At 40.2% G+C, this 26915-nt stretch overlaps 1 protein-coding gene across 1 annotated transcript in view; it reads left to right on the top strand.

Annotated features, from left to right (window-relative positions):
• The first annotated feature begins 378 nt into the window (after positions 1–378).
• NCKAP5 (NCK associated protein 5) overlaps positions 379–26915 on the top strand; it is a 605695-nt gene continuing 579158 nt past the window's right edge. The window contains exon 1 of the mRNA XM_042855509.2: positions 379–542. The gene's annotated coding sequence lies outside the window, so the exon portion shown is untranslated. The remainder of the gene's footprint in view (positions 543–26915) is intronic.

Raw genomic sequence — 26915 nt, 5'->3', positions numbered from 1 at the left:
AAATGCAAATTACTGCCAAATGGATTCTTTCTAAATTCCAGCCAATTAAAATACATTTAAAGTGCAGCTGGTGGAAAGCAAAAGACCTACAATTGTGCAAGAAACTTTAGGGCAATGAGATAAAATCCCCAAGTTTGGCTAACTAGATTATTAAATAATGCATTTTTGTAGAAGTGGAGAAACCAAACAAAGAGCTCTCCTAAGCTCCAGTCAAAAGCAAAGATGACACTTTTAGCACTACCTTAAAAGAGACAAAGCAGGGAGTGTGTTTGTTAGGGTGTCAGTTTTCTAGTCCTGGCTCTTTAAACCATGTAAGTTTGGCAGCTTGCCCTATGTGGTGCTGCATACAAATATTGACAGAACACAGTGGTATTTGTTAAACCCGTTCTTGAGAAGCGAGTGATTAAAACTCTGAAGGAAGATCTGAGAACCTCAGACATTTTTTGTCCTCAATAACGTTATAACATTTACAGAATGAAAGAGAAAATACTGAGTTTGGTAAAATGAAAACATTGACCTTCCATTTCTGCTTTGCCTTGTAGGTAAGGACAGATTTTTGTTTGTTTTAAATCTTATGATAAAAAAGAGCTTACATTTAGCAGACTGAAAAGTGCTGTTAGCACTTTTGATTTAATCCTGTGATTTGGGAGGAAGCTGTGTGACAGTATATGTAAATAGACAGAAGATGTTACCCAGTAACTATGTACCATCAGCGTTAATGTTACGTACTGTACCTTTTTCTCAGTACTGTTCCAGTGTCCGATAGGTGCTTACAGATATCTTTAATATTCATTCATAATTTAATGTCTGGTATTTTCCTGACAAGTTCCCAGCTGTATTCTGTCTAGTTGTATCAATAGGGGGATTTCAGAATTTGCTGCATGTACCGTACTTTTGAAAAGTTATTCTCTCCGCTATCTAATTGATCGTTGTCATTCTAGTATTCAAATGCAAACCAAGGACTTCTAAAAATGTGTCGCCTGCTCTTTCTTTCAACTTGAATTAGTTGTTTTATCTGAGAATATCGTCTTCGTCTTTTCTGGTATTTTAAAAGAAACCGCTGAAGTTGCATTAATAAAAAGTGTATATTACACTATTTAAAATGTGTAAATCATTATAAATCATATCTGATTTCATTTATTACATTCTGGTGTCCTGTAAATATGAATGTCTGCAGGGACTTGAAGACAGTATTGGTTTATACCAGGGGTTCTCAAACTGGGAGTTGGGACCCTTCAGGGGGTTGTGAGATTATTACATGGGGGGTCGCGAGCTGTCAACCTCCACCCCAAACCCCGCTTTGCCTCCAGCATTTATAATGGTGTTACATATATAAACAAGTGTTTTTAATTTATACAGGGGAGGGGTCAAACTCAGAGGCTTGCTATATGAAAGGGGTCACCAGTACAATAGTTTGAGATCCACTGGTTTATACTCATCATTTCATCTCGGCACTTTAAATCATCTGAAATTCCAGATTGATGATTGCTATTTCAACACATTATGGTCCGTACTCTTTGGCTTCACTTTTGCTAACTGTGAGCAAAGAATCTTGCACATTTCATGGTATGGGATCACATTTCAGCAATAGGGATTCATTAAATGTGCCTTGGTAATCGTTAATGTGCAGGTAGCACTGAGCATATGGCAAGCTGAGACTTTAAGAAAAGCTTCGTGTTCCTACTGACAAAATAAATGCTGGTTAGTCTATGGAATAATAGTTTAAATGTATTTTGCAACAAACTTCAATGTAGGAGTTCAGCTATCGTATGACAATAAGTCTGGTGAAGTAAAAAATTAGTAAATTCAAGAAATACATATTAAAATTCCCTACATTAAGGGCCTTGATTTTGCAAGCTTTACTCATTAAACTAATCCCATTGAAGTGGATGGAACTATTTATTTGGCCAGGTACAACACATCATTAATAACTACTACAGAATTGGGGTTCAAAGAATGTATGTAAATAATATTTATTATGGGCTATGGTGAGATACAGAAATATATACATATAAAAAAAACCCACACGCCCCAAATCCTGCAAAGACTAGTGCACCCATTTAACTTTAGACAAGTCTTTGCAGGATTGAGTGAAAGTCTTTTTGAAGATAAAATGCAATTGAAAAGCCTTGAGAAAGATGGAAGGATAGGTGGGGAAATGGGTCAGCAACTCATTGAAAAAGCAACAACAACCTGCCTCTGGTAGCACCAACATACCCAGATCTCTAATCCCACAGCAAAAGCTACTTTCATGTTGCCATCTTCTATATTTACCCACCTTCCTAGAATCCACTGAGATGCTAAATATGATTATGATTATTGTTAAAGGACAAATTGAAAAAGCTACTTTTTTAGGGGGGTTATGAAGGATAGTAGGAAAAGGTGCCGAGAAGCTAGTACATGGATGTCTGAAAAATGGGTTAATTCCTCTGACACTTGGATTGTCATTATTCTCTTTACCAGGAGTCTCAGAAAAGACTTGTTTCAAACTGAGACTTTGTCCCAAATGAAGAGGCTTGATCCAGTTAGTGCAAACCAAGAACTGAATTTAGCCCTTTCTATACAAATGTTCTTCTTGTCCTGGACTTTTCTGTAAACTTCCCTTACACACATGGAGTGATTGGTGTCTCTGGCTTTGATTCTGTATATACTATATCTGTTCCTTCAAGGGGGAAAAAAGAAAGAGTTGGTTAGACAGTGTTGAGACAAACAGGCAAGAGAGATCTATTGCTACTTCTACATTCCCTGCTCTATCTTCATATCATATTAGCCATTGGCCATGGTATTAGTATCAGAGATCAGAGCCCCATTGTACTATGTACTGTACAAATACAAAGTGCGAGCCAGTCCCTGCCCTGAAGAGCTTACAGTCTAAACTCATTTTGAACTCAGAGTTATAAGTTTGAGGGGGATGCAGTTGTATCTTTGTGCATAACTAAGGAGCTGAATCCCTGCTTTACATGAAAAACACAGCTCATCCTTAACTATGGAGTCATGACTGGCACCATCTTAAGACACAGAGCAGGAGGAGAAGCAGAGGTTGGTAGATGCTAGTATTGATCCTGCACCTCAAACTTGGTCTGACTCCAATAGGAGTTTGGAAAGTGGAATCAGGTCTTATGTTTATAATAGCAAGCAAATGTGATCTTACTCTTTTCTGGAGCTTATGCTCCCTTCCTTGTGCAGTATTATATCGATTACTCTGCTGCTGCTGCAGCCACTACTTCTTCATGTCTTTGACAGACCAAACATGAAAGCCCTCATGTGTGAACATATCCTCCTTTCCTTTATCAAAAGACTAGAGCTATGAAAAAATGGTCACTCTGCAGCAGGACAGATGCACTGCTTTTCATAATAATGAAAAGGAAAATATTATTCAGAATCAAGAGTTATTATTTTATTTGATCATCTGTTTAGTATTTCAGTGCTGACAATGTTTTTGGTACTGTACAGCACACAGATAAACAGACCCTGCACCAAAGACCTTATGTAAAACAATGCACTATGGGTGTCATATCCCCTTCTAATGGCTGGTCCATGTTAGAGGATAAGGGTGAAAGCATGACCCATCTGAAGTCAATGGCAAAACACCCATTAACTTTGGTGAGGGAGGATTTCACCTTAACTGCTAGCAGTTAATAGAGTTGCTTCTTTTGCTCTAGTGATCAAGGCATATGCTTTTAGTGTTGAATGTCCCAAGTTCAAAACCCTTCAGATGACTCATGCAGAAGGGCCATACACTTATAGGCTCAAAGCCAGAAACAAATAAACTGAGATGAAATGGGAGACCCAGAAGATGGTATTAACTTAGAATAAATTTGGGGAGTTTTTTAATGGACTTTTGTTTACTTTCTTTAGTTGCTTAGGATTCTGTTATTTACCAGGAAAGAGGATGGTGTTCAGAGCAGAAAAGCTATTAGAGTAAAATTTCTCACCATAATTTGCCAGGTTTTACTATATTTTTTTCTAAATCAAAGGTGTGAAAATCTGTGATGTTTGGCGAAAGATGGCAAAATTCTACTTTGTAACAAAGGCTTACTCCATGAGAATTCGATACTTCTGGAAACTCAGAATTGAAACAAAAAGTGCAACTGCTGAATTGTACATTCTAGAGTGATAGATCGCTAGAAAAACTTTTGGATGTGAATTTCACTTACAGCATGGCTAAGATATATCATCTCATAAAGACAGATTATGTGCATAGATCGCCTTAGTTATGCACCAGTACTAACATACAATAGACACATTGATGTATCCAACATGTTTCTTGTAAGCTGAGCATTTTAGATTTGAGTACCTCTTGGTTTCATGGAGAAGAGACCCCTGACAATCCTGCTTTCTAATGAATTTTTGGTAGCTGCTTCAGATCCTCCCATATTTTTCAAATTGTTCTGTTAGGACACTGTGGCTAATAGCAGCGTTGTAGATGTTACTGAATCACTGAAACTTAGGAACTCACTCAGTGTTTCCTCTAAAAGTCAGGGAGTTGAGGTGGGTCAGCAGATTGGATGACTACCTATCCTATGATATTTCTTCTAAGAATGACCTCACTGTGGTGGACAGTGCTGATTGGCCAAACCATAACTTCACTCAATCATGGGCCTTCTAAGCTTACTTCAGCCTTATGTATAATAATTAAAAACAGACAGTTCTTAAACACTACCCAATAGAACAAAGAGATGAACCAAGAACTCCAAAGCTTAACATGGAGGTTGTGGTAGAAGTTATAAAGGCAAGGCACTCTCCATTTCAAATTCAGGGAACCAATGAGCGGATGGCTTGCTATGGAAATACAAAAATTTGAAATGCAGTTCTACTCCAAAAAATGGCTAGATGATATGTTGCCTCCTTTGTCTAGGCCCATTCCCCGTGTGGTACTGAGTCAGAAATTCAGACTCTAGTAACACGTATATTCTCACTAAGGAACCAACATAACTATGTGAGATAAAATTATGTTCCTGTTCACACATAATCAATTACATTTCCCTGCATGCCAAAATGTGCCCTCATTTACTCCTGTGCAATCCTATTGAGGACAGGGGTAGCAGAACCTAGGTGTGAATGGCAGCATAATTTGACCTATAGAACCTTTACTAATGGTAGATCTGAGGAACAAGGAAAGAACCCGGCTTGCTTTTCATATCCAGGATGTTTTTTCCAGAAGTTCGGAAAAATATATTTTTACTTTTAAATGGAGAAAATTGTGTATGGAATCACAGTGAGATACAAAGGGCTTGTCTACACAAGAAAATATTGTGGTTTAAACAATACAGGTGTACTGGAATTTCAGTATTTTCCGGTAGCAGTAACGGACACTGATATATGAGAGGGCCTATCAATGAAAGGAATGTGAAAGACTTTGGCAATCAGTGCACATTACTGCGTTTTGCTAAACGATACTCATGCTTTAATGGAATTACTGTTTTTATTATGTGTGCCCTGCCCACACTACCATCGTTATTTTCCTACCCAAAGCCAAAAAGCTTTTCCTTTCTCTGTGGTGGGAACCACAAAATAGGGATACAGAATCATTTTAAAATTACTACTTCTGCGGTAACCCACATTAATGTTGTGTTTGTCACTTTATCCCAAGTGAATCCACACTAGATCTTGCAACTGTGAGCTTTGCTTCCCTCAGGCTTTAGCCCCGGGCCCCAGCAGGCACCGCCCCACAGGGCAGGTTGTGTGTGTCTTGTCAGTAAGTTTGGCCACCCCTGATCTAAGTCATGGCTGTAGCTGCATTGCCCCAGAAGGAACCCCAGCAAAGAACCGTTACCCCCTGCCCCATGTTCTCAATGGGGAAGTAATCTGGTACTGGCCCTTACCAGATTATTTTCTCTCCATCCTCTCACCCATGCTGGCCCAGCTATGCTAGCCAGTTTGTTAAGGGGGAAGAGGCAAAGATCCACCTGTTTGTTGCTCATTACATTCCCACCTCCATGGGAGGGGATACGAGCTATGCCACCCCTGCTCATTTCCCCCCACATATCCGTAGCTGAGGTATCGGAACACAATACAGGGAAATGTGTGTAGGTGGAGCCTTACCACTCTTGTACGGCTGCGTAAGGCCAGGTCACAAGTTGACCCATTGCAAATAGCAATACTTGGTTGTTGGAACAAGGAACAAAATGTGTTGTCAACATTGTGTGCTCTTCCAATAACAATGCTCTTAACCCGTGTGACCACTTTATATGATAGCAAAGTGTAAGGAGCAGCAGCTGTTAGCCTTGGGCTGCATCTGCACTTGGAGCTGAGGGTGTGATTCCCAGCTTGATGAGGTGTGCTTGAGCTAGCATGCTAAAATAGTAGTGTAGCCACAGTAGCATAGGTAACGGCAAGCGGCGGCATAGGCTAATTGCTCTGAGAACATACCCACAGGGCCTGGGCAGGTGGTTAGGCCACGACACTGCTTGCCACTGCCTGTGCTACTGTGGCTATGCTACTATTTTATTAGCCTTTCAGCTCAAAGAGAGCTAATGTTATGTCTACTCAAGCTGGGAATCACATCGCTAGCTCCAAGAATAGATGTAGCCTTGGTTTATACAGACTAGCTTTTAAGAGTTACTCACATGTTACTGCTATGGTGAAATGCGCCAGCACTGTTTAGTCTCTTCTGTATTCTGCTAATTTTATCATTTGTATATAGAAAACAATGTACAATGGCTTTTAAATAAAGGCTAGGTTCTAGTTTTTGAATGTGTATCTACATCACAGGTATTTTTAAGTCCAGTGCATGGGATTTCATATGTTTAAAAAAAGCTTGTAGCAATATTGTTTTGTGTTGTAATCATACCTAATCTCACAAGCTAAATTGTGAGGGGGGAGGGATAGCTCAGTGGTTTGAGCATTGGCCTGCTAAGCCCAGCATTGTGAGTTCAATCCTTGAGGGGGCCACTTAAGGAACCTGGGGCAAAATCAGAACTTGGTCCTGCTAGTGAAGGCAGGGGGCTGGACTAAATGACCTTTCAGGATCCCTTCCAGTTCTATGAGATAGGTATATCTCCATATAATAAATTGGGGTTGGCATGGTCTGTAATGGGAGGTTCCTAGGATGCTAAGAGTAATAGTGTTTGATTCAGGGTGAGACACGCTTCCCTCCAACTCAGTGTGGTATATGGGGTCATGTGTATATATAGCTGTATATAAAGCATGTGTTTTAAAGTGCTTTGTGATCTTCTGGCAAGAAATGTGCAGTGCAGACATAAGGTATCACAATTAATAGTAACAATTGAGTGGATATTTTATTGGCTGTAGCTCTGAACCATAGAACTATAAGAGAGCAGAAAGCAGCAAATCACCCTGCACCCTACTTGGCCGCTCAGGAAAGCATGAACAAGAGCCATATGTGAGTAATTTTGAAACTAAGTGTCTGTAAATGAGTTCTTTGTTTATTAAAAGGAGACAGAGAGGAAAAATCTGTAGGCTAGATCTGACATGTCATGGCTTTGTGTAACACAAGGACTCATGTAGTAGAAAAGGATCTTGGTAGAAGTACCCACCATTACAGGTCTCCACTAGAAGTTCTCCAAGAACACACCAAACTGAGGGGCTATACTTTCCTTGCAGCCTCATTCTTCAACATACCATTTCCGTCCACCTATGGGAAATGGTGAACGAGAGGCAACCCTTTCCTCTACCTCCTGAGAGTTTTACCTAGTTGTACCTTGATTGAAGGAACAGTTTCTTTATTGGTAAAACTGGGGCCTACTGTGAGTGATGCTGGCCCTACCCTTCAGCAGTAGAACAGTCTGTTTAACATGACATTCCACTAGCGATTGTACAAAACAGCTTCCTTATGCACTAAATTAAAAAAAATCACAGAACAAATGTGACCCTCCCACAATATTTGCCATTTTTATACTTTTAATTTAGAGCTCACCTTACTCACTTTGTGTAGTGCTTTTTTCTTCAAATAGACTCACGAGGGCAGATCCTCGGGGTGTGTAAATTGTCATCACTCTATTAAAAATCAATTATTGAACTTCAGTGGAACTATGACAATTTTCATAATCTGAGGATCTACCCCACTGGTTTTAATGGGACTATCTGAGAAATAAGGTACTACTCAGTTAATATTAGTGTCTGACTCAAGCCACAGAGATTGTTGTTCCTTTTGGCGGGGGGCCCATTCAGTAGGCCCTGTACAGACACATAGGACCACATTCTGATATTCTCCCTCAACTAGTACCTCACTCCTTAAATAGTCCTGTTCATTCCAATAGCACCACTACACCTGGTGGAAGGGAATTGGAATCTGATTCTTAGTTATAGATAGTTCCTGTCCCAGAGAACTTACAGTTGAAATAGACAAAATGGGCAAAGGGTGCTCAGAAAAGGAGCATTTTTGCAATGGACAGATGGTGAACAGAAATGCAGACAAGTGATTTGCCCAAGGTGTCACAGGGAAGCAGTGGCAGAACCAGATACCAAACTCAGATCTTCTGAGCTCTAGTCCAGTGTCTTAATAACCACAGAACACAATCCTTCCTCTGGTTGTGAAGGCTCTTAACTAATCTTTTCCATCAAGGTGACAGATGTTGTCCTGGATCTTTTTAAAAACATGAGTGTGATCTTGTCTTTTGACACTTGAGCAGATTTTTTTTCTTTTAGATAAGATTCATGGAAATTGCTCTGTAAAGACCTTTGCTTTCCAAAATAAGAATTTCAAGAAGGCAATGCTAGTTGCATGCTGCGTATAGTTGTATGCCTCTGTTTAAACCAGTTAAGCTAAAAGTGGTGGACCATGAAACCCTAAATAACCAGGGCCGTTAATGTGTTCTGTCAAGCACTTGTTTAAAGAAAAAAAATGTTCATTCAGGCTGGCATTTGCCACAGTGCAAACAGCCTAAATAACTTATTTTGCACCATGAAATTCCTATTTACGCCCCTGGTAAGTGATTAAGTAATGCAAAAGGCCCCCTTTATTGGGGTTAATTTCACCGTTGAGAAGAGATTTATGCTTTCAATTTTGGAGGAAAACTATCAGAACTTTCAGGACCGGGCGTGTTATTCCCATTGACTTCAGTGAGGCCAGGATTTCACCACAGATGCAAAACTAACGCCAATCTGAGTGGATACTTACTGAAGAAACAAAATACCCCATAGCACTTGGCTGAAGATCACTCTGTCAACAAAATGAGTTTTGAGAAACAAACTCTGTGAGATCTATTGCTGAGAACGCATGGTTGTTGTACTACTGTACTACTATCATCTAATATCTTTTTGCAAAGCAAAGGTGCTAAGATATTATGGTGATGAGGCCAGAGAATTACCTGCATAGATCAATAGACAGTGCCATTTTGGTATCCTTTATTATGAAGAAAAGTGTATGAAGCCCAAACTCTTCTGTAAATATAGAGTTGTATAAACACAGGCCCTACAGTTGTACTGCTACCAGTATAGAAAAATTGACAGAAAAAATATTAATATTATTACAACTGAATATTTGGATAAGGTTTAAAAGTAAGGGCTACATCCTCAGTTGTGTAACTTGCCATCACGCCATCAGCAGTGCTGATTTTTCATAACATTCTTTATTATAAAAAGGAAACCTATATTGTAAAGAAATGAACCACTCTTCCGGATTAGATGTGTAATATTATGTGACTTTTTTAAGCAAGTCTTTTCATTGAAAAATACTGGAGGAATCTTCTGTGATAATATTTCTGACTGATTTTAAAATCAAATTTCTTTTAGCTTGGTTGTCCTGTCAGAGAATTATGTATGGCGTATATTAGAACTGCTTGATCTGTAAAATATAATGCTTTTGAAGCAATTTGTTTGGTACAAAGAGGTCTTGCAGGATTGGGTCCTTACCCATACAAGTAGTCCCAGTGAAGTGAATGGATCTACCCACATGAGCAAGAGTTTTTAGGAGTGGGCCCAAATCATCACTTTTCTGATCCATGTCACTATATGGTATCTTACTGACAATGTGACGTCAGTTTGTATTAGCTCACCAGCTTCATAATGTGGTTTTGTTCCTGTTCCCCCTGAAGTTAATGGCAAAACTTCCTGGAAGGCCACTTTTGATTCACTTAGATTAATTAAGAAAATGCTATATTGACAAACCACGATACACAAAATCCAGATTGTGGCATGACGTTTTAGCTGCATAAATTCCATTGGTATTAGTAAGAGTCGAATATAAATTCTTGTTACGGAGTGAAGAGTATTTTTCTAAATATTTGGCATAGCTTCAGTGTCCCACTGAGCAGGTATATTCCCCAGAACTTCTACCAGTGCAGTCCAAAGTTCCAAGTTTAATAACTTGGAAGATGAGAACCAAAGGAGTCTCCTACAGGATCAAATATAGAATATTCCATCTTTGTCCAAGCATATTGGCTTTTTGGATCAGGGATTCTATACACTTTGTATTCTGCAAACCACTTCATTAGACAGATTCTCATAGATGATTCTCATCCTCCAATGCCCCAATACTTGTTATTTAAAAAAGACAGTTCTGTTGGCCACCAAGAAGGGCTCTTTGGACCGTTGTTGGACTACAGTCTGGGAACTGCTGAGACAGAATATTACATATTTTGACTTGTCTCCACAAGCTGTTTTATGTGTTGTTTAGGTGCAGCCTTCAAATCCTTTCAAATGCTAACAACAACGCTTAGTTCGATAGTTTGCGTGCCCTACTTTAGAGAGACAACAGTTCAATAATTATTCAGAAAAAATATTTGAGATTTTTGAGACACTCTTTCATATATATTTTTAAATATAGCTACCAGTCATACAACTTGCCAGATGATAAACAATGGGAAAGTTTGTCTCCATAACCAAACTAACCAGAGTGGAAAAAGATGGAATTCTTTCAATAAAATAAATTCTGTTCTTCTTAGATGTCATGAAAATTGATGTCACTTCTAATTCTTCTGCAAAAATCACTACATTTTGCCGCCGGTCAATGCAGTCCTTTTCTCCCTGACCAATCTATAAAAAGACATTGTGTACAAACTTCTATTTTCTGTGCCAGAAATGCATTCCTGGAATATAATGGAGCCTTTTTGTTTTGTTTTTTGTTTAGAAATGTAGATAATACTTTCTCCATGAACTTTGATAACATTTATTTACTACTATAAACGATTAAACTGAGTTCTTTTGGCAATCCAAAGTGGAATCCCCCAGCAGTAAACTTCTCATTATTTATTTTGTAAATATTATGCTGAAAATAGTCTTGCATGACAGCTTTACATGAATAGCATAAAGCTTCATATCTATGAATTCTAAGGGCTCTGTCTATAAAGTGAGGGAGACTTTTAATGGACTGAACAAGAAGAACCTTTTCTAGGTTCAGATGGCGACCCAACCTTTACAGGTGTGTATTATTCAGACTGACTTGATTGCAGTGGTTTGGACCATAAGCTCTTCTTTGCCGATGAGATCAGCTTTACTGCTGTGGTGTCCAGTGAGTGTTTGCTTCTGTGGAGCTTACACCCAAGATTCTGGAAATCCCCAAGCAAAAAGCCATAACTCACTGAGATGACTGTGAATGAACAGTGGTGCACACTGTGAGTGTTAAGCTTACCTGATAAAATTAAAAGATTAGAAATGTTGGCATGTGAATGACCGCTCTGAGTCAGATGGACTCTACTCTTGCACAGCCATTCAACTTTCCAGCTAAACACATTCATTTTTGGTTTGTGTGTCTGCTCTCCTAATTGCCATTGATAGACCTATTTGCAGTCAGCTGTGCCAGTCCTTGTTTGTTAACCCAATGACTGGCTTGGTGAGTAATGCTCTACTCTCTTGTCTTCAACCATACCTACATGCAATCAGAGGCACCACAGGCAGATTGATCACAATGCAATGCATCTACTAAGCTGGCCATCTCTCTCTCTCTCTCTCTCTCTCAAAAAAAAGTGCACGGATGTGTCTTTGCTCAGCTGGATATTTTTTCTTTCCTTTTTTTGATTTATTTTGTTCCGCTGATGTCTTGCCTTTACTCCACGGCTGCGGATTGTACTCTTCTTGTTATTGACAGCATGTAATAAATGCTGAAGGTGATCAATGCAGTTCAAGCGGCATGGTTCATTTTTAATTATCTTCTCTACCATATAATGTAGACGTATGGCATTGTGTTAAAATCAATGTGGGGGGTGGAGGAGGAAGAGAAAGAAGACAATGTTCAGTTGCTCTGAAAAATCAAACCACTTCTGTTTAGTTGTCTAAGTATGGATTTAGTAGCTTAACTTTTTTTATTTTTTTGCGGCAGTGCGGTGCACATACAACTCCCATTGAAGCCAATGGCAGGGTGGGAGTGTTCAGCACCTCTGAATCTGGCCACTCAGCTCAACTTTAGGTATCCAGCTTTGGAAATCTTGGCCTTTGATATTGGAGAAGGACAGCAGAAATAGTCTATGTAGGTACAGTATGGTTGATAGTAATGTGTATCTAGAAATGGAAATGACCGCATCTGAGGTGGAAGAAAAACATAAAGGGCTTAATGCGCTCAAATCAGGGGGATCAGATCACTTCCACCCCAGAATACTGAAAGACCTGGCCCCTGAGACTTCTAGTCTGGTAGCAAGGATTTTTAATAAATCTATCTATTTGGGGGTAGTATGATATGAATGGAGAATAGCTAATGCCGTACCTATATTTAAGAAAGGGGAAAATTATAGACCCATTAGTCTGATCTCACTAGTATGCAAGGTTTTAGAACAGATTGTGAAGGAAAGAACAATTACATTCAGAGAGGTAAATAGTAAAGGGGGATGCAATGCAATATTGGTTTGCAAAAATTATATCACGCCAGACTAACCTGATTTCCTTCTTTGAGAACAGATTTTTTTAGACAAGAGAAGTGCAGTAGATCTAATATTCTTGGATTTGACATAGTGCCAAATGGGAAATTATTAGGGAAGATGGGGATCAATACAAGCATCGTAAGGTGGATAAGGAATTGGCTAAAGGGGAGAAGGCAACAGGTTGTGCTGATAGGTGAATTATCAGAATGGAGGGAGCTTATTAGTGAAGTTTCTTAGGAATCAGTCCTAGGCCCAGTCATAGTCAATATTTTCATGAATGACCTTGGCACAAAAAGTAGGAGTGTGCTAATGAAATTTGCTGATGATACTAGGTTGGGAGGCATTGTCAATATAGAGGAAGATCAGTACATTATACAGGAAGATCTGGATAACCTTGAAGACTGGAGTGACAGAAACTGGGATGAAACATCAATAGTACAAAGTGGAAAGTTATGCTGTTAGGGTCTAGTAATAAGAATGCCTACTACATGCTGGGGGCTCATCAGTTGCAAGTGACAGAAGAGGAGAGAGTCCTGGGTGTGTGGGTCAATCACAGATGACTATGAACCACCAATGTGGTGTGACTGTGAAGAAGGCAAATGTGAACCTAAGATGTTTTAGGTGAGGTATTTCTAGTAGGGATAGAGCTGTATTAATGCTATTGTACAAGGCACTGGTAAAACCTTATTTGGAGTATTTTGTACAATTCTGGTCACCCATGTTCAGGAAAGATGAATTTAAACTGGAACAGGTGCAGAGAAGAGCTATTAGGATGATGAGGGGAAAGGAGGGCCTATCTTATGGGATGACGCTAGAAGAGCTTGGCTTGCTTAGTCTAGCAAAAAGGCGGCGGAGAGAGGATATGATTGCTCTCTATAAATATATCCACGGGTTAAATGCCTGGGACAGTGAAGAGCTATTTAACCTAAAGGACAGTGTTGGCACAAGAACAAATGGATATAAACTGGCCATGAACAAATTTGGGCTGGAAATTAGAAGAAGGTTTCTAACAACTGGAAGTGTGACGTTCTGGAACAGCCTCACAGTAGGAATCATGGGGGACAAATAACTTAATTGGTTTTAAGAGAGCTGGACAAATGTTATGAGTGCAAGTGTACGATAGGATTGTTTGTGATGCTAGGCAGCAGGCCTCAACAGCCCTGGGGCTTACTTCAGGTTTATGTCCTATGTTTCTAAAGTGCATGCTTCAAGGTTTCAGCTGGCCACTGGCAGGGGTGAGGGTGGGATTTCCTGCCTCTGAAGTATCAGGAGATGGCCATGGCTGGAGATGGTACATTCTGAGGGTTGACCAGTGCTCTTTGGCGGCACAGACGATTCTCTCTCTCTCTCTCTCTCAGGTGCTTGGCTGGCTGGTTCTTGCTCACATGCTCAGGGTCTAATTGATCGCTAGGGGTCAGGAAGGAATTTTCTCCCAGGTAAGATTGGCAGTGACCTGGGTGGGTGGGTGGGACTTGCCTTCCTGTGCAGCCTGTGGGTGTGAGTCATTTGCCAGGATCATCTGGGTATATCTCACTTAATTATTTCACAGCCATTGAGGGAGCCTCAAGCACTGATGCATCTCGGCCGCTTCTATTCTCTGTCTGTGGCACATAAGAGTCTAATCTCCGGTGGGCTGTAATACTTTGTTTTCATTTTGGTTGTTGGGTTTAGTGTGTGGGCGCTGGGAGGGGTTGTTTGCCTGTGCTATACAGGAGGTCAGACTAAGTTCAAGTCTACACTTAAAATACTGAATCAGCGCTACTGCAGCACTTTAATGAAGACACTCTATGCCGACAGGAGAGCGCTCTCCCGTTGGTGTAGTAAATCCAGCTCCTCGAGAGGTGGTAGCTATGTTGGCAGTAGAAGCGCTGTCTACACAGGGGGTTAGGTCGGTATAACTAAGATGCTCAGGGGTCTGTATTTTTTTGCACCTCTGAGAGATGTAGTTAAACTGTTAGAGGTCTGTAGTGTAGACCAGACATAAATGATCCAGTGGTTCCTTTTGACCTTACCGTTTATGACATTAAGTGATCAGCAAGCACCGAGAGCACAGAGAGTTGCACATATTAAGGTGATGATTTTTAAAAGGTATTGTATACTTGCCAAGGACATCCAGTGTAAGAGCAGGGGAAGAAGTTAAGAGTAAGGAAAAAAATGTAAAAGCCTCTTTTACTGATAAGAACCATGTGAGGCTTCAAGTATGATTAAAATATTGATTCAAGGATCTCAAGACTTGTAACTTCATTGCCATCCTACAATTGCTTTGTAATTAAAGTTCAAATAGACAAGAGTAAACCAGATTTCTGAGTTAGTTTAATTCTTATTTTTCCAAATGCCTCATACAATCTTTAGCTAGAAGTACCATGAGTATTATCACCTATCTCTTATGCTTACAGCACTTTTGGCTGGAAACATGACTGATTTTGATATTACCAGAGGATGAAAGCATTATTTCAAGTGTTCTGAATGAGATTCTTGGTTTATCATCAAATGCAATTTATAGCTGCCTTCGCTTTTGCTTTATGTGCTAGTTCCGAAGCTCTGTAATATGGTCCCCCAAATAACTTGCCTTTTCTCTTTTAGGCTCAAAGCTTGATTTAATTGAATTGAAGTTTTCCATTTACTTCAACAGGACATGTAGTCCTTAGAGTCTGATCCAAAGCCCATTGAAATCAATGGGAGTCTTTCCACTGACATCAGTAAGGCCCTTCAAGCAAAATTCTCTCCCTCTGCCTTGAAAGTACATTACATTAGGTTGGGATTTTCAAATGTGCCTAAGGGAATAAAATGTTCAGATCCCAATGAATTCCCATTTCAGTACATAACCCCTTTAGAATCTAGTGGAAGCAAAACAGAGGGTAGGTAATTCCAGTAAATGTCAGAATGTCAGATCGAGCCCTTGCTAGAAGTAGAAGATGTTCAATAATACTCCTATGGACATCTAATTCTTCTCACTTTACCACTCTCAGACTATTAGGAAATCAACAAGAAAGGTTATTGTCCACAGAGGAAATCACAACTGTACCAGCTAGGAGCCCACTCTAATATCCTGAGTGGAAAACATCACATACTGTAACTTCTCATGACATTGAGGGGGAGAAGAATGACCTACAATACTTCTCGCAACATGGGAACAGGCATGAGTTTGCCCTGCTAAAGTCAATGCAGCTTATTAGCGCCTAGTGGTGGAAGAGCTTAGAAAAACAGCAAAGTCCATTGTTTTCATTCGGTGGTATTGTATGTAATGAGAGATGTGACTTTTCAGATTAAAAGAGGCAACTGTCTTCAGAGAAAAGAGTGCCAGAATAAAAATGGCTAAGAAATTACTCAGCATATTTGAGGATTTAGATTCAGTTAGGGCACTGATCACAATCCGACTGAAAGCAATGGAAGGATCCCCATTGATTTCATTCGGCTTTGTATCGGCTCCTTACTACCCGAGTTAAAAATACGTAGGCCCAAATCTTCAAAGGTATTTAGAAACCTAACTCCCATTGAAATCTTTGGGGATCCTAGGCCATAGCTCATTTCTTCCTCTAATCAATTTGTATTTAAGGACATGAGAAAACGTTAACCCCTCGTTCACCATAGTTCCTTGCCTTTCAGAGGGAGGTGTACGATTTTAACCATTGAAACTGAACTTTGGGGATTGTTTTGGTGCACATCCCATTCTGATGTTCTTATTGCATCCAATGAACCATGGGGCTAGCTGTATAGCTGTCAACTTACCTGTGCTCTTTTTATCTCTGAGATTTATCTTGTCAATCCAGGATCTCTCTCTACTGATTTATAATAGTCTTGCAGCATTGAGAGCCCTGGAGAAGTGCTATTCTACACTTAAATACACACAGCTATATGTGTTGTACATTACTTTGTACTGCACGGCTAAAATGATGCTATGAATCTTTCTTTTTTTTATTACAGGTTATATTAGGGTGACCAGACATCCTGATAAAATTGGGACTATCTCGATTTTTAGGCGTTTGTCCCGTGTCCCGACCGATGTTTGGTCGGGACACAATTTGTCCCGATATTTCACACTCCTGTTTTTTGTTTGTTTGTTTTGTTTTGTTCCGCCAGTGGGACTCCGCTTTTTTTTTTTCTTTGCTCTGCCGGCGGGGGACCCCTCCCCATGTGTCCCGATATTTTCTTCATCCCGTCTGGTCACCCTAGGTTATATAAAATACATGTATATATATTTATTTTTAGGGAGATTGGTCACTAGGGCTTGGGGGAAAAAAATCTGCCACCTCCTGAGGATCCAAGCTACTAGCCAGGGCAATACCTTCGGCCTATTGTTCCTCACAAAGGCTGGACCCTGTTTCCTCTGAGGCCATGGCTCCTGCATTTCAAAGAATGATAGTTGCGTGCTGTATATAATTGACAATACATTACAATCTGTTTCTTGTAAGGTAATTTACTACTAGGGCCAGTAAACTAGCAGAAAAAATAGTCATTTCATGTAATTGATGAATTCCACCAGTAGTAATTTAATAATATATGTGCTGAATAATAGCTGTAGAATTGGGTGACTATAAAAATAACTGTTACTATGCTATGTTCTCTTGACTGGTTCAGGGGTGTGAGTAACAACTTCAGGGAAGACTGTTAAGAAACAGGGCAAACACCCTAACTTGGTTGTGAATTCTATAGTTAGATTTCACCTCCCAAGTATCAAGTCTGAACTCCTCAGGCACTAAAACAGCCATAACATGGAGTCACAGAGAATCCCCTTGGGTACTGTGGTCTACTTTGCAACCCAGACAAGTTTGGCTTTGTGATAGATCATCTGTTACACCAAAAATCACAATTACTTCCAGTCCCAAAAGACCAGTCACTTAGCCATTGTACCTTAGATCCTACACCAAAGACAACGCTTCTAGCCAATCCTGTAGTAAGTGAACTAAAGATTTATTAACTAAGAAAAAGGAATAAAAATTATTTAGAAGAGTAAAGCAGGTAAACATACACACACAAATGAGTCACAGTCTTAGGTCCCAAAAGGTAATAGAAGTTTCTATAATAAGCAAGCTCTATATGTCCTTTAGGGTTAACCCAGGCCAAGCAAGGGGATCTTCTGCTTATGCTTAATAATCCTTGCCCCTCAGAGTCCAAGCAGCATAAAGATGCTGTTTCTTCCTGTCAGGGAATTTTATTTCCTTCCTCCAGAGTTCAAACTGATGAGACAAGTCTCCATGAATGTCTCCTCTTCATGGGTGTGTGGGCGCAATCAACAAAATCTTTTGTCCTCTGATGTTCCACAATGGTTTGTCTGATGTCTCTGGGCCTTCTTTTGCTGGGCAGGAGAGAACGCCTCCTGTGGTAAACTAGTATTTAACACTTGCTTAATACTTCTCTCCTGACTGGGTGGCGGAGGGTTACAGTTTCAAAGCAAGCACTTTTATAGTGCAAAAACTTAAATATTACCTTTATAACATGGGACACAGATATAGTAAAATTACTGCATGTAGCAACTTAAAAGCATTTAATAAAATCTAAACACATTTTCATAAACCTAATATCTATTTTAACAATACCAACACACAGGTGAGCCAGACTGGTTTCCAGCTATGTATTTGTCAGTGTTCAGTTGAAGCATACAGGCCTTGGTATGAGCCGCCCCCTGGTCCACTAGCATCTGACTAGCTATAGAACTGGTTGCCTATTCAATAAGTGTTAATACACAACAATCTCTAATGAATACTGGAGACATGGGATTCAGTTTGCTGAGTATCATCTAACCAAAAGGTTTGTCAGGCTGTTCTCGATAGGAGCTGCTGAGAGATGAGATTTTTTTGAAAAATCTGGCCCTTCATGTCCCATCTAGTTTCTTGTGTGTCCTAAGTGCAAGGTAACATGAATGTTCTTTGGTCCCTTTATAACTGGATGTCACAGCAGCTGGGAAAGTTAAATGGCAGCTTAATTTTCATATCTAGAGGCTTCTCATTAGCACAGCTTCCCATAACATCAGTTTAATCTGTATATTGTTCTATTGCATTATGGAAAATCATAGAAATACATATCTGCTAAAGCTAGGTATACACATTTTTGTAATCAGTCCCTGACAGCATCTGTCAAAACAATGCAGGAAAATTCTTGGGCTTGGTTTGTTATTAGAGAATGGGTCTGTTTGTTTATTCAATAGAAGGAATAAAACACATTGAGAAGACGCCAACAGAGAGACATTGACTCAGTTATAAAGACTTCCAACTTGCAGTTACAGGATATTTCAGTTCCAGCATTTCACATCAATAATAAACAATCTTTATGGGAATCATGAAATGAGAAAATGAATTAAGGGCTAGGATCTATATATTTTTTAATTTGGTGCTTGCTGTAGTTACATTAGGTTCGATTTGGAGATTGTAAAGAAGCATGTTCCGTATCACAAGAGCCTGAATTTCAAATAAATGTTTCCCAGATACGTGAGGCATTATCAATAATTCATCATCCTAATTCTTCTGAGATGATCTGTTGATGCAAACCATTGGAGCACATGGTACTAATATGAGCATTTATGTGATTTACAGAGCTACAAAATAGCAAATAACTAGACATTTTTTCAAGTGACAGCCTGGATAGGCTCTTGAACATCAGAAATGGTGTGTGTGACTGCCACAGTGCAGTATAAATCATGCTTGTCTTTTCTAAGTGGCCTCTAGTGGTCTCAGGGTATAAGTAAATGCACTTAGACTGGCATCTTCATAGTCCATTTCCAATACCTGATTGACAGGTTATATTTTATATTATTATGCTTTTTTTTTTTTTTTTAGATCTTTAATAACTCCTTAGTCCCCTGGATGTTTGGTGCTCACAGCAGGACATCTTGGAAAGGGGTGTTTATGTGGGCTCTATAATGTGTGTCTTGACACTCACTGTGTATTGGGCCTGTTTTTTCTTAGAAAGGTGTGCCTCTGGCAGCATGCAGCCAGTTGTGTTACAGAAGGGGATAATGTAAAATCTTTCTCAACCCTCTGTTGGATAGTAAACCTAGAATAAACATACCAAATCCCACAGCTGCAGCTGTGATTTGCCCTCATGTTTTGCAAATTCAGGTGACAGCCATTCTTTGTTAAACATAGGTTTATTTTAACTCCTTGTCCAGTATCTATGACAGCGCTTCTGTATGTATGACATATGCACGCATGCTCACCCACACATCCATACAACATGTACCCATTTTAAAGGTATTTTTGAAGATTTATTTACCTCCAAAATTGATGTGATTTGTAGATTTTTAGACATCCTATCAGTTATGCACCTTCATGCGTAGTCGGAGAGTCAAGCTTGGTTCAGTGCCATTAGAAGCTGGGAGTGCTGACAGCTCATCCTTAACCCTGGTGAGCTGGGTGTGTTTCATGTAATTATCTAGCAGCCCCTCTGTTAAAGGAGCAATCTTGCTGTCTGCTAGAAGTCCCTTCCAACCTTCCTCTGTTGGAGGGATGTTTGCCGTGATGTATCGCTTTGCAGGGGATGAAAGAAAGAAGAAAAATAAGGGGTTAATCATCAGAATTTGGTTGATCTGGGAGAAGCATAGATGGGATTAAATAGTGTTTCCTGGATGTATCTGCAGTCCTTTCTGTAAATCAATGAATGCACTCAGGGACCTTTTGAGTGATTTAAGAACACTGGAGTGTTGTAAAGGAAGGCTGGGTGGATTTGTGACCGTAGATGTAAGAAGTGTCCAAGGTTATAAGCCAGAATGTGCAAAATACATGCCTCGTGTAACTTTCTTGACTTCAGTGGAGTTAAACCAGGGATGAATTTGATTCAGTGTATAAAATATAAGTGCATACAATTATTTTGGAGGCAAAAAGAAGATAATTATATTTTTCTTTTAGCTTACAGTGTGGAAGAGGAATTAAAACTTGATAGTTCCTATTCAGAAACGTATCACTGTCCCTTCTAAGAGAATGATGTAGACTGGAACTTCATTTTGCATCATTTTATGGGCAACAGTTGGCATCCCCTAGCTGAAACTCAGTCAGCTCCGTGAGTGAGGATTTGAATAAGCACTGCCATAGTTCATTGTTGTTGTGGTTTTGTCCTGAGACAAAATGGGGTTTGTGTGCATTCTGCAATGGGCCATGACTAAAATGTTTGTCTGCTTTTCCGCGGAGGCTGAGAGGCTTGCTGGCTGAGACACAGCTGCGTGCAATGGATCAGCCTCAAGCCGGGAAGAACTGGTCCCTGTGGTTTTTGGTCTTGGTTTTAGATACTTGATGTAGGAACTCTCTCTTGCAAACTTTCAGCACAATGGATCCCACTTCTGGCCTTATCCAAAGTCTACTGAAGTCATTAGAAAGATTCTCATTGATGTTAATGATCTTTAGATTAGGCCCTGAATCTGGACTTGGAATATATGGACAAATGCTAGTTTCTGAATAATTATAATGTCACACATTGATAAACAAGTCTCTGTGTACTTCTCTGAAGCTTGATTTCAGTTCTGTAGCAAGGCGCTTGCATTTTGTGGTATTCCAATGCAGCAGTTTGGCTATTCTGTGGCAACTTCAGATTATTGAAAAGCTTAATTTTTTAAAATTTATTTAGATATTCTTAATGGCATTTATTTTTATGATAAAGTAAGAAAGCTGTTTCATGTACTAGGTAATAATAATAATAAAAAAAGAACTCCAGGCTTGTAAATTTAAACTGGCTCTTTATTAAGAGAACAATTTACAGAGATGCTGCAACTGCAGCCAGCATTCTAGCCACGTGAACACAGATCGACTTCCTGATGCCTCCTCCAAACTCTTCCCTCCTGCAACCTGTGCTGCTCTCTCCCATTTCCATGATTTCTGCAAAACGCATCCTATAAATTGATATTAAATTGCATTTATTTTATGTTGTCACTACATCTTAAATGTTTAAAATGTCTCAGAATTTTGTATTGAAAATACATACATTCATTTTCAGAGTTTCTGGCCAGCAGTAGTAATAGGAATGTTGGCATTCCAAAATATAATTATTAAATTTCAGAGTTAACATCCCATTGAGAAGAATCCCACAGAGCTTTCTCTCAGAGCTATTTTCTTCAGTTTTGTGCAGATTCAAGAAGAAAACATTTCATTGGCTTACACTCTCTGTTCATGTTAGGCAAATTTTCTTCTCAAGCATAACAGCTAGAAATGTATTTTTTGTTTTTTGTTTTTTAATGTAAGCTTAAATTGTGGAGCACAGCTCTGTGGCAAGGGGTGGACATTCAATGGTTGTGCAATTCCAGAGTATAGCAGCCTAGTTTATGAAGTGACCATCAAATTAATGTGCATGTGAATATGTGAATGGCCCATTAGGCTTCTCTGTGGCTTATGCTATCATTTCATTAGGGTAGAAAATCCATATTAGACTCACATTTATTCCCTGATAGCCTCTCTGACCTTCTCTGATTCCTTAAACCTGCTTTGCTCTGCCCACACAAAGACTTCCCAGCCAATTCCCTACAAGACAGATTCTTAAATTTTTGCTCACATAGAACAGATACAGAGTGACTTGAACAAATTGGGCTGATGGCCTATTTGCGCTATTGCTGATGGAAAGTGAGTGACCTTCACACCTGTGGCTGGGTTCATTTGTATAAGCATCCCCATAATGCCTGGGTTTTCCTAAAGGAGAAGAAACCTTTGAGGAACACGAGAATGTCACTGGAAATACACTCATGTATGTGCATGATGCATGACTTTTATTTTTTGTAATTTTAAAACTGTACTGACTGGAATAGCTAATAACTAGTCATATTCAGTTCAATTTTGAGCATTTCTTAAAACCAAACCAAGAATGTAGGTGCCTGCTTCAGTGGAACAGGCAACTTGTCCCAGGTCTTTGGAGTGGTAATTTTAAAAAGTTGCCTGCCTTTCATAAGGTCTGATCCTACTCTTCTGACTTTAGTGAGAGTTTAGTCTGAGTCAGGACTGTAGGGAAGGGCCTGTGGGCATAAGGTTGCTGTCACTGCAGAGGAAATATTGGAGGAATGAGAATATTTTCACTAAGTGTAGATTAGAGAGGCCTTTTTGGCAGGAAGAAAGAGCAGTTTGCCTATAACACCTAGTCAGGGGTGCCATTTGAGGGGGGGGCAGGGAGTCAGGAACCCCCCTCCCCACCCCTCACCCCCCCGATTTTTGTACAGGAGGAGTGCAAGCTCCCAGGTGGAGCTCTTAACTACAGCACAGCATTAGTATGAAATGTAAGTTCTACAGAGAAGAGGTGCCCCTGGGGTGGGGAATCAGTATTTTGTTTACAAACAGAGGCAGGGTGATTAAGATAAAGGGCTGGTGATTAAATTAAGTATCTGGAAGTCTAACCTGTAAAACAGGAATCCCTGAGGGGTAGGGTTGGGGGGGGGGGGGGAGTTATTTTAGAGAGAACACTGGGGACTCAAAAAATACAGCCAAGCCCTCTGAACCAAGGTTACATTCAGAAAAGGGGAAGGTTTGTGGGTGTAAGTGAAAAGAAGGGGCCAAAACCAAGAGCAGGGCTAGCAGTGGTACAGAGAAGTTCCCGCTCTACCTGTGGTACTTATGTGGCCCCATCACCGTAGTATCTGGGCACCTCACAAGGTCTAAACTGTTTCTCCTCACAGCCCCTCGGTGAGGTAGAGCAGTGCTGTTATCCCCATTGTACAGATGGGGCACTGAGGCACACACAGACTAAAGGCCAGATTTTCAAAGGTATTTAGGCATCTAGTGGGATTTTCAAAAGTGCCTAGAAAGTTAGATGATTTGTAAATCCCATTAGCCTAGCTGCATCTTTGGGCGCCTAAAAGATTTTGAAATTCTGTCCGTAAGGGAGGGGGAAGAGTGGAACCCAGGTCTCTCATGGCTAGCTCCCTATCCAGCAGACCAGCTTCTCTCCCTGCTGCATGCTGGGGGAAAAAAAAGAGGAATCTGATAGATGGGAGCAAAACCAAAGTGGCCAGTTCTCTGAGACTCCAGCAAACAGTCCCAGGAAGTTGGAATGGATGGCCATGGTTGACTGTATGAAAAGCAGCACAAAGGTCAGGAAGGATGGAGAATGAGAGTCAGATGAGAGGAGAGCACTTAACTCCCCACGGGTGGCAGGTTCTGCCCCATGCTGGGTTTTAGAGCAATAGCTGCTGTGCAATTTTACATTTTAACTGAAAACCATTTGTCATGGTTGTCATCTTTGTTCTGAGTTCGAGAAAAGGAAGGAATGAGAAAGTGTCGTATGAGTATCAGATGTGGTTATACCTCAAATTCTTAGGGTTTCAGCTGTATCCAGGCCAGTTCCAGAACAAAGAACAGAAATTGCATCCACAGAGTCCATAAAGTCGATGATTATTTGTATTATTCACTTGGCATCATCTGTGTGCTCAGCACTGTTCAGAATATGGCAGAAAATGTAGTCCCTGGGCCAATGTGTATAAAATGTGCAGCCCTGGATAAGATGTCTCAGATATCTAAGTATGAAGTGTATAGTTATTGACCACATATGTTATCACATGTTCACTGTGATGTTAATATCTATCATTGATGGCGAAAGAAGTTTTACTTGATTAAAGACTAGAAGATTTGACCCTCCAACTCTCTTTCAAGAGGAGGAACTGCCCAGAGCTCCTGTGCCTGTTTATTTTCCTTTCCTGTCTGCAGTGGCCCTGAAATACCTCAGAAGTCTCCATTTTTTTCTCAACTTTAAAATGTGGAATTTTCTTGATGTTTGGTTTTAAATATTCTCCTGTGAGAACTGCAGCTTGATCGCTGTAGTGCTGTGTTTAAGAGCCTTCTGGCCAGTAACTAGCCTTTAAACAGAAGTGAAAGCAGTGTTGCCAACTATCAAGATTTTGTCATGTGTCTCATGAAGATAATTGTTTTCCTTAAAGCCCCAGCTCCTGGAGTCAAGGGGATATGAGATGATTTCAGCCTTCATTCTTAAAGAAAAATTAAGTTTCTAGCCCTCGTGGCTACGGAGAAAGCTTCAAAATGTGACTCTAGTATACCCTACAGCAGGGATTGGCAACCTTTGGCACGCAGCCTGCCCGGGTAAGCACCCTGGCGGGCCGGGCCGGTTTGTTTACCTGCCGCGTCTGCAGGTTCGGCCGATCGCGGCTCCCACTGGCCTCGATTCACCGTTCCAGGCCAATGGGGGCTGCGGGAAGCGGCAGCCAGCACATACCTCAGCCCAAGCCGCTTCCCGCAGCCCCCATTGGCCTGGAACGGTGAATCGAGGCCAGTGGGAGCCGCGATCGGCCGAACCTGCAGACGCGGCAGGTAAACAAACCGACCCGGCCCGCCAGGGTGCTTACCCTGGTGGGCCGCGGGCCAAAGGTTGCCGATCCCTGCCCTAAAGGCTCAAAAAGCAGAATGCAAATAAAAAGATCACCAAATCAATTATTTTTACATAATCTCATGAGTTTAAAGGCAATCTCATGGTTTTTGGTGAGCTTGGTTCATGGTTTTTGAATATTTGGGATTGGCAATACTGTGAAAGTGACTTAAAAGTGTCACTTTCATTCCTGTTTAAGTTCAGTTTCTAGTCTATTATTTATAGGGAAGTAACACCCCTATAGCCCCAGGCAGGTGCAGTATAAACTTACAGGGCCTTGCCCTAGTAGGATGTTTCCAAAGTTAAATGATCTAGTCAGGACCACCGAGAGCAGGTTCGGGCCCCGGTGAAAAATGTTTTTCGGGCCCCCCAGCAAGGGCAGACCAGCTAAACAGGGCCGATGGGGGTGGGGTGGGGGGGAGAAGCCCCTTCCGGACCGCCGGGCCCCGGTAATTTGTACCGGCTTCCCCCCCCCCCCCCACTCGTCGGCCCTGGATCTAGTCCACGATCGGTGAACTGCAAAAATGTGATAGAAAGTAATCTAGATTTTTCTACAAGTATTTTAATTGTTGTATTCAAGAGTTAGTAACAAAGTAAGAACAGAACATATATTAAAATCTTAAATCTAACCCAGTATCTAACCAGTATCCCTTAAGTGACTTGACACAAGATGTGAGAACATGTTAGTATTAGAGCTGAGTGGATCTAACATTTATTTAATTCTCTTTTCTAATATAGGAATTAGATACAATGCTCCTATCAGGTAATTTCTGAGTTATCTGCAAAAAACCCTGGAGTTTTCAGGTGCCTAAGTATCCCCTGGAATCACGGTTAAAGTTGCCTCCCCCCCAACCAAAATCTGAAATGGTGCCCCTGCTAGGTGTACTTGCATGCAATTGCATTTAATTTTGATTTTCTAGTATTTACAGCCTTTGGTGTCTATTCTGCCCTTGCTACGTTTGTACAACTCCCATTAATGCAAGTTCTTTATGTCTGTGCTAAGGGAAGTGCAGACCCTAATGCAAACAGTTGCTAGTGAATACATTCTTGGAGTTATCTGTCATTCAAAAAAAAAAAAATTCAACTTCCCACCCTCTCTTTTATTTAATTACTTTTGTCAGAAATTGCATTATCTTTAAAAAAAAAAGTTATAATATTTAACTGTAAACTAACATCTGGCACGATGTGGACCACTTCTGCTTTCTGTGTAGATAATCCACGTCAAATTACAGTCAAAATTACTGTTTATCTTGCCAGCTACTGTGAACCATTGAATCTTTTTAAAGAAAGCAAATAAGGAGTTTGCTTGCTTACAGTTCACCAGTGTTGTCTTTACCATACTTTAATAGCTACTGACTCAGCTTATTCCTGTTTGGAAAATATTTCTATTCTGTTATCTGTGTTTGGACAGATCCTTATAAGAACGACTACAAGTGAAATTTGGGGCCTGATTCTGAACTCAGTTACACCAGGGTAGAATCAAATATTTAATCATGATGTTAAATGTTGTAGATTGGTCTCCAAGTCTTTACAGCTATAAGCAGAGTATTCAGGTCCTGGTCCCTAATTACCATTGTTCCATGCACAAATCTCATATCTTTTATTTCTTTAAAGATTTAAAAAAACAAGTGTTAAAGAAACCTGTATAACCTTCCCCATATTGCCAGTGTCAATAAATCCTTAATTGAATACATCTGTAGCCTTAATATGAATATATTTTCAAGTAAATTAAAATATATTTTTTAAGCCTGCAGAGATCTGATTTTTCTCTTGTGGTTCGTAGGTGCTCCCATAATAAAATCAAGGATTGGGTCCCATTGTGCCGGCACTGTACAGAAAAATCACAGAGGATGGTCCCTGCTCCAGAGAGTGCAACAGTCA

Source organism: Chrysemys picta, chromosome 11 (assembly GCF_011386835.1).
Source record: "Chrysemys picta bellii isolate R12L10 chromosome 11, ASM1138683v2, whole genome shotgun sequence".
Lineage (NCBI taxonomy): Eukaryota > Metazoa > Chordata > Testudines > Emydidae > Chrysemys > Chrysemys picta.
The sequence above is the reverse complement of the archived record's forward strand: the minus strand, read 5'-3'. Positions and strand labels throughout refer to the sequence as shown.